This window comes from Chenopodium album, chromosome 24 (genome assembly GCF_948465745.1).
Source record: "Chenopodium album chromosome 24, dcCheAlbu1.1, whole genome shotgun sequence".
NCBI lineage: Eukaryota > Viridiplantae > Streptophyta > Magnoliopsida > Caryophyllales > Amaranthaceae > Chenopodium > Chenopodium album.
In genome coordinates this window covers 31,322,069-31,328,312 of record NC_137857.1, presented here as the reverse complement: position 1 = coordinate 31,328,312, position 6,244 = coordinate 31,322,069, and the positions used below count along the sequence as shown (strand labels likewise).

Here is a 6,244-nt window from a genome sequence, read left to right as displayed (position 1 = left end):
TTATAGCTCGGGAGTTGTTCTTACGCGAGAATTGGATGAAGATAATATTTTAATAAACCCGGAATATTTGAGGGGGAGTTCGTTGGATAATAATTTTGGGTCGTGGACGCCGTGAAAAGTGACCTCCTTCGTGGCATCGTAATTATGTTACTCATACTATCATCACTGAAAGTATAGACCCCTCTACATCAGTTTTCGACCCTCCTTAATCACATTCCTCATGTAAAACTTTCCTTATCATGTTGAATATAATCTTTTTTTTAACAGACACAGGTGTTTTCAGGCGACGATCACTAAGGGAAAGGAGCTGTCATCATTCAAAGAGGCGGTTAAAGACATTGTTTGGCGTAAGGCTATGCAAGATGAGATTGATGCTCTAGAATGCAATGGCATATGGACCGTCGAGGATCTTCCTCCCGGCAAAAGAGTGATTGGCAGTGGTTGGGTGTATAAAATCAAGTACACAGACAAGTCAAAGGTGGAACGTCTCTAGGGTCGTTTGGTTGTTCATGGCAACCGGCAAGTTAAAGGTGTTGATTATAATGAGTCGTTCGCTCCTGTTGCAAAGGTGGCTACGGTACGTATTTTGTTAGCTGTTGCAGTATCTTTGAATTGGGAGTTACATCAGATTGATGTTCATAATGTATTTCTTCATGGTGATTTGGATGAAGAAGTATATATGCAGTTTCCTCCAAGGTACGATACTCCGACTCTTGGCAAAGTTTGCAGATTGCGGAAGTCTTTATATGGCTTGAAACAGGCCCCGAGATAGTGGTTTTCAAAGTTGTCGAGTGCTCTGCGAGGTTTTGGGTTTTAGAATTCATATGCTGATTACTCTCTTTTCATTTTTTGTACAGGCAATGTCTCTTTGCATGTTCTTGTATATGTCAATGATTTGACTATTGCAGGCTCCTGTCATGATGCTGTTGTTCGATTTAAAGCCTATTTATATATATGCAAATGCTTCTATATGAAGGATTTGGGTTTGCTTAAGTATTTCTTAGGCATCGAGGTTTCTCGGAGTCCGAAGGGCATCTTTCTTTCCCAACGAAAGTATGCTCTAGATATTTTGACTGAGGCAGGATTGTTGGGTTGTAAACCCATTGATACTCCGATGGAGCAGAATCATCGTCTTGCACATGCTTCTGGTGAGCCGTTCGCTCATCCGGAACAGTATCGTCGTTTGGTTGGTTGTTTGGATTATTTGTCGGTCACTCGACCCGAGTTGAGTTACTCAGTGCATGTTTTGGCACAGTTTTTGAGTGTTCCACAGGTTTCTCATTGGGATGCGGCCATTCGTGTCTTGCGCTATCTTAAGGGTAGTCCGGGATAAGGTATTTTGTTGCAACCTAGAATGGATTTACGCTTGACGGCGTTTTGTGATAGTGATTGGGCGGCGTGCCCATTGAGTAGGCGTTCCTTGTCAAGTTATTTTGTTTTCTTAGGTCGTTCCTTTGATTTTTGGAAGACTAAGAAACAGTCTACTATAGCCACATCCTCGTCTGAAGCCAAATACAGGTATATGGCTCTCACTTCTCGTGAGTTGAAATGGTAGAAAATGTTGTTGTTTGTTCTTGGTGTTCAGCATTTAAAGCATATGCGGTTGTTTTGTGATAATCAGCCGGCTTTGCATATAGCTAAAAATCTGGTGTTTCATGAACGTACGAAACATATAGAGGTAAACTGTCATTTTGTTCGTGATGAGTTGATAAACGGTAATATTTCGACCTCATATGTTTCGACAGGTCATTAGTTAGCAGATTTTCTCACCAAGGCTCTTGGACGATAGCAGTTTGGTTTTCTTTTATGCAAGTTGGGCATTCGTGATCTACATGCTCCAACTTGAGGGGGAGTATTAGAGTTTGGTTTGTTAATATTGTATATTTGGAAAGTTTATCTTTTTTAGGAGTTTTAGGCAAGATAGGTATTCTATTGTATGGAGTATATATTTGTGATTAATAGAATACAAAGGCTAAGCCGTTTTCTCCGGTATTTCCTTGAGTTTAACAACACTTAGTAAGTGTAACTCTTATTAAAATACGGAGGGATAAGTGTAACTCTTATTAAAATACGGAGGGAGTAAGAAGGTTTCTAGATAGTACAATGATCAATATATTATTTTCGTTTCAACAATATTGAAGTAAATTGCTTTAATTTGTCACTTTTGAATTTTTTTTTTTAACCTTTCAGAAATTAAACAAACAAAAATGAGAGAAAATAGATATTTTCCCTAAAACCATATCTGGCGCATCTAATTGCACAATTGTCATATCGCAGTCGTTCAAAATAACAACGTATGCTTTTGGTTTTGAATTACATATTATGTTTTTTTTATTTTATACTTTTTGTAAGTGCCACACCTTTTTTTTTTATTTTTTTTATTTTTTTTAATTTTTTAATTTTTAATTTTTTTTATTTTTATTTTTATTGAGCAAAAATTGAACGTGTTTTGGGGTTGCACAACATATTGTTTGTTGCTTTTAGGGTTTGTTCATTTGTTTGATTGTTTCAACTCTTATTATTCATTAGTTTTAAATCTTCATTCGGTTTATAGTTAAGTCTTATTTTTATAAACTACATATTCTTTGTTGCTTGGGTTCAGGTGAAGAATATGCCTACGGAAGAACAAACCAATTTTTGTTATATAACAAATGCAATGAAGGAATTATACGAATAAATTTAATCTGGATTAATGAGGGTTGTGAATTTGTGATGATATGATTTTTTATAATGTACTTATAGCTCATCTTATATATTAATAAGGGGTACGTAAAGGAGCCAACTATTTTTATATCAGGATGATTGTAAAGGCAATTATATAAAGTGGAGGGATTTGAACCTGTATGTAAATTATTGTAAATAACAATTTAGTTTTAATCATTTGGCTAAGACCTCATTGACGTAAAGATATCTACTATAAGGGTCTTTTCTCATACAATTAGTTTCATTTCATTTCAGTTCAGCTCAGCTCTGCTCTAATAAGTTCAGTTCAGCTCCTAATTTCCTTCTCTCATAAAATATTCAGTTCAGTTCAGTTCAGCTCTACTAAGTTCAGTTCAGTTCAACTCATTTCAATCAATGAGAACAGGCCCTAAGCATCCATCTTAAAAACAAATTGTAGAAAGGCACAACTGTACGTATTACTGTATATGTACAGACTAACTTGTTCCACTCCATTGACTGTTACCGTATTCTCCTAATTTTAGGCAAAATGCTTGTCAAAACAAAATAAAAAAGAGGCAAAAAGATCACTTATTCTTACATGCATAAAAGCTAACCAATCTAATTAACTCTGATCTTTACAAGGTATTTCCCCCAGAGGAGAGCTTCCTAACTAATGTTTATATTTTTTTTGCCTATGAAAAATACAATCAACTACACCGACCTCTTTCAATTTATTTATTTATTTTGCATGATATTGATCTTTTTATATTTTTATTCAACTCTACTTTTGAATAAGTAAATGTTAGTCTTCAAAACAAACATAAGGATTTTGACTAAAAACAATTATTGCATACAAGTATTATCTACATTATTTAAAAAGCCTTTCAACATTATTTGAATCAAATAATTAATATTATATAACTGGAAGTGATGATTGATGAGAATCATTCCTACATAGATAAGCATGCACTTTCCACTATACAAGTTTTTTATGTTACCTGAATAATAATGCTGACTGATCATATGTCTGTATCTGTTCATCCATGTATATGTTCGCTTTTGAACCGATACATAACGCCTATTTTCTATATACAAATATTGAAAATGTAATTCTATAGTACGTACGTAATGCAATCTCCTTTAATTTAGCCGCTTTGTATTTGTTCTCTTTTTATGTCTCAAATTTACAAACCTAAGTATTATTATATATACACTTGATATTCATTTCCTTTCATCAAATTAAAACACTAACATCATATCATATAGACATATACTATATCCAAAAACCTAAAGTATGGTCTATTGTCCCTCAATTCAGTGTAGTTTTAGCGTAGAACATGCGATTAATGCACCAATTGACGTAGTATGGTCTATAGTTCGTCAATTTCACAACCCAAAATCTTACAAAATGTTTATAAGCTCATCATCAACCCCTTTTCCTTCGTCTAACACAATAGGATCATTGTGTAACGTGACTTATGTTACGGGGTTTCCATCGACTACAAGCATTGAGCGGCTTGATGAGCTCAATGACAATAACAATGTCATGGTGTATAGTCTCGTTGGTGGTGATCATAGTCTCCGTCTCCCTAACTACCAAGGTACGATTTCTCTTGTAGAAGATGCGAAAGAGAAGGTTGTTGGTGATAAAAGGAGGACAATTGTAACGGAGAAGTATATTGTTGATGTGCCAAGAGGTAGTAGTGAGGAGGAAACTCGTTTTTTTGTTGATACATTGGTGAAATTCAATCTCAAGTCTTTAGCTTATACTACTGAGCGTAATAAAGGTTAATTAGGTCATTTTCTTTCTCAACATTATTTTTTAATTTTTTTTTTTTTTAAAGAAGCTGCATGCTAGTGATGCTACCATATCTTAGAACATGCAAATGTAAAGTTATGTTGATATACAATGATTATTTGAGTATACAAGTTAACTAACTAATCTTGGTTTACTGCTGTATTATTGAAGCAAGCAAGTTGAAAGGATTTAATGTTTGTTTTATACAGTTATATATTAATAAATAAGGTTTGCATGATTGTATCATCTTCCAAACTCCAAAAAAGAAGTCGGTCGAACGGTTTGATATTTTAGGGTTTTTTTTTTCATTAAAAAAAGAAAAAAAAATAGAGAGGAAAAACTAGAAGACCTTATGTCGAAGGAATTGCAACTTTGCTAGTGGCAAACTTTCCCTTGTCCAAAGGAAATCAAATATTGGCTATGCAAATTTTTTAGTAATTTATTTGCTTTTGGTTGCAGTCTAAGGGCATGTTCTCATTGACTAAACTCAGCTGAACTGAAATGAATATTTTATAAAAGAAGGAAATTAAGAGCTGAGCTGAACTGAACTGAACTGGACTGAATTTCAACATATGAGAACAGGCCCTAACTACTACTCCACTAAACCCTTAATTTTAAATTTTTGTTAACCAACCTGTCCATAAATTTCAATATCTTTGGTTATTTAGATTTGATGTATCTCATGCATTAATATAGATGTATGGCAAAAGTAGTTGTAAAGATAGTTATTGGCTATATGTGTAACTATTTACTGTGAAAATATATTTTAAGTATGTGTGTTGACTAATTGTTAGCTGTAAAAATCTAAAAATATACGGAGCAGAAGATAAATTCCAACAACTATCTTTAAGCTTTAAAAGCTACTTCAACCACTACTAACTGTGCTCCTATCACTATATTGTCAAACATTCATTTTTTTTACTAAGTATTGGTTTAAATAAGTCAAACTACTAAAAGCTACTTAAAACCTACTCAAAATCTACCTACAGTCTACAGAGTTCTTTCAAAAAAAAAAAAAAAAAAATTCCTACCTACAGAGTACAGCCCAACACGCCCATAGTCTATCTAGTATCTAGACCTTGTTAAAAAAATAGTCTAGTCTTTGTCAACACATGAGTAAATGACTGGTTAAATGTCACCGTACTAACTAATTATAATAGGAAAAAAAAAACATAAAGTAGGCGTAAATTTAATTTAAACTAAGTTAGGTCCCGTGCCATGCACATTAATCTTCATAATTTATCATTAGTCTAATATCATACTCAATGTTTTAAGTCATCAAAGTTACCGTTAAAAGAGAATTTGTAATTTTTACTTAGAAATTATTGAAGATATACATACTATTTTGCTTAAATAAAAATATTAGAGTGCAATTAAACTCGAATGAAATACATTTTATGATTATTTAAAATATCTTTTTTTTTTTTACAAAAAAGAAAAAATTCTTATTTGATTCTTTTGTCAATTAGTTTTTTTAAAAAAATAAGAAATAAGTATAATCTAGCCTAAGTCTAGTATAGAAAGTAAAAAATATTGTTAGTAAAAGAAAAAAAAAAAAAAAAAAACACTCTTGCTATGATTGATTTGCTGCATAAATTCTTGCTATATTTATTTTTCTACCATTATGGCTATTCACATTTTAGTTAATTCTTTTTTAACTTGATTAAAAACTTTTACCTAATATAAGTTTTTTTTTAAAATTTAAAAAAAAAAAAAAGGACACGCCAGAAAACGACACGTGTCATTGCTGGTGTGTCTTTAGTATATAGTTATTGATATAGT

The 6,244-nt window shown here is 32.6% G+C and overlaps 1 pseudogene; it reads left to right on the top strand.

The window, feature by feature from the left end:
* Positions 1-3,958: 3,958 nt before the first annotated feature.
* On the top strand, positions 3,959-4,456 carry LOC145610817 (abscisic acid receptor PYL12 pseudogene; annotated as a pseudogene).
* Positions 4,457-6,244: the final 1,788 nt, after the last annotated feature.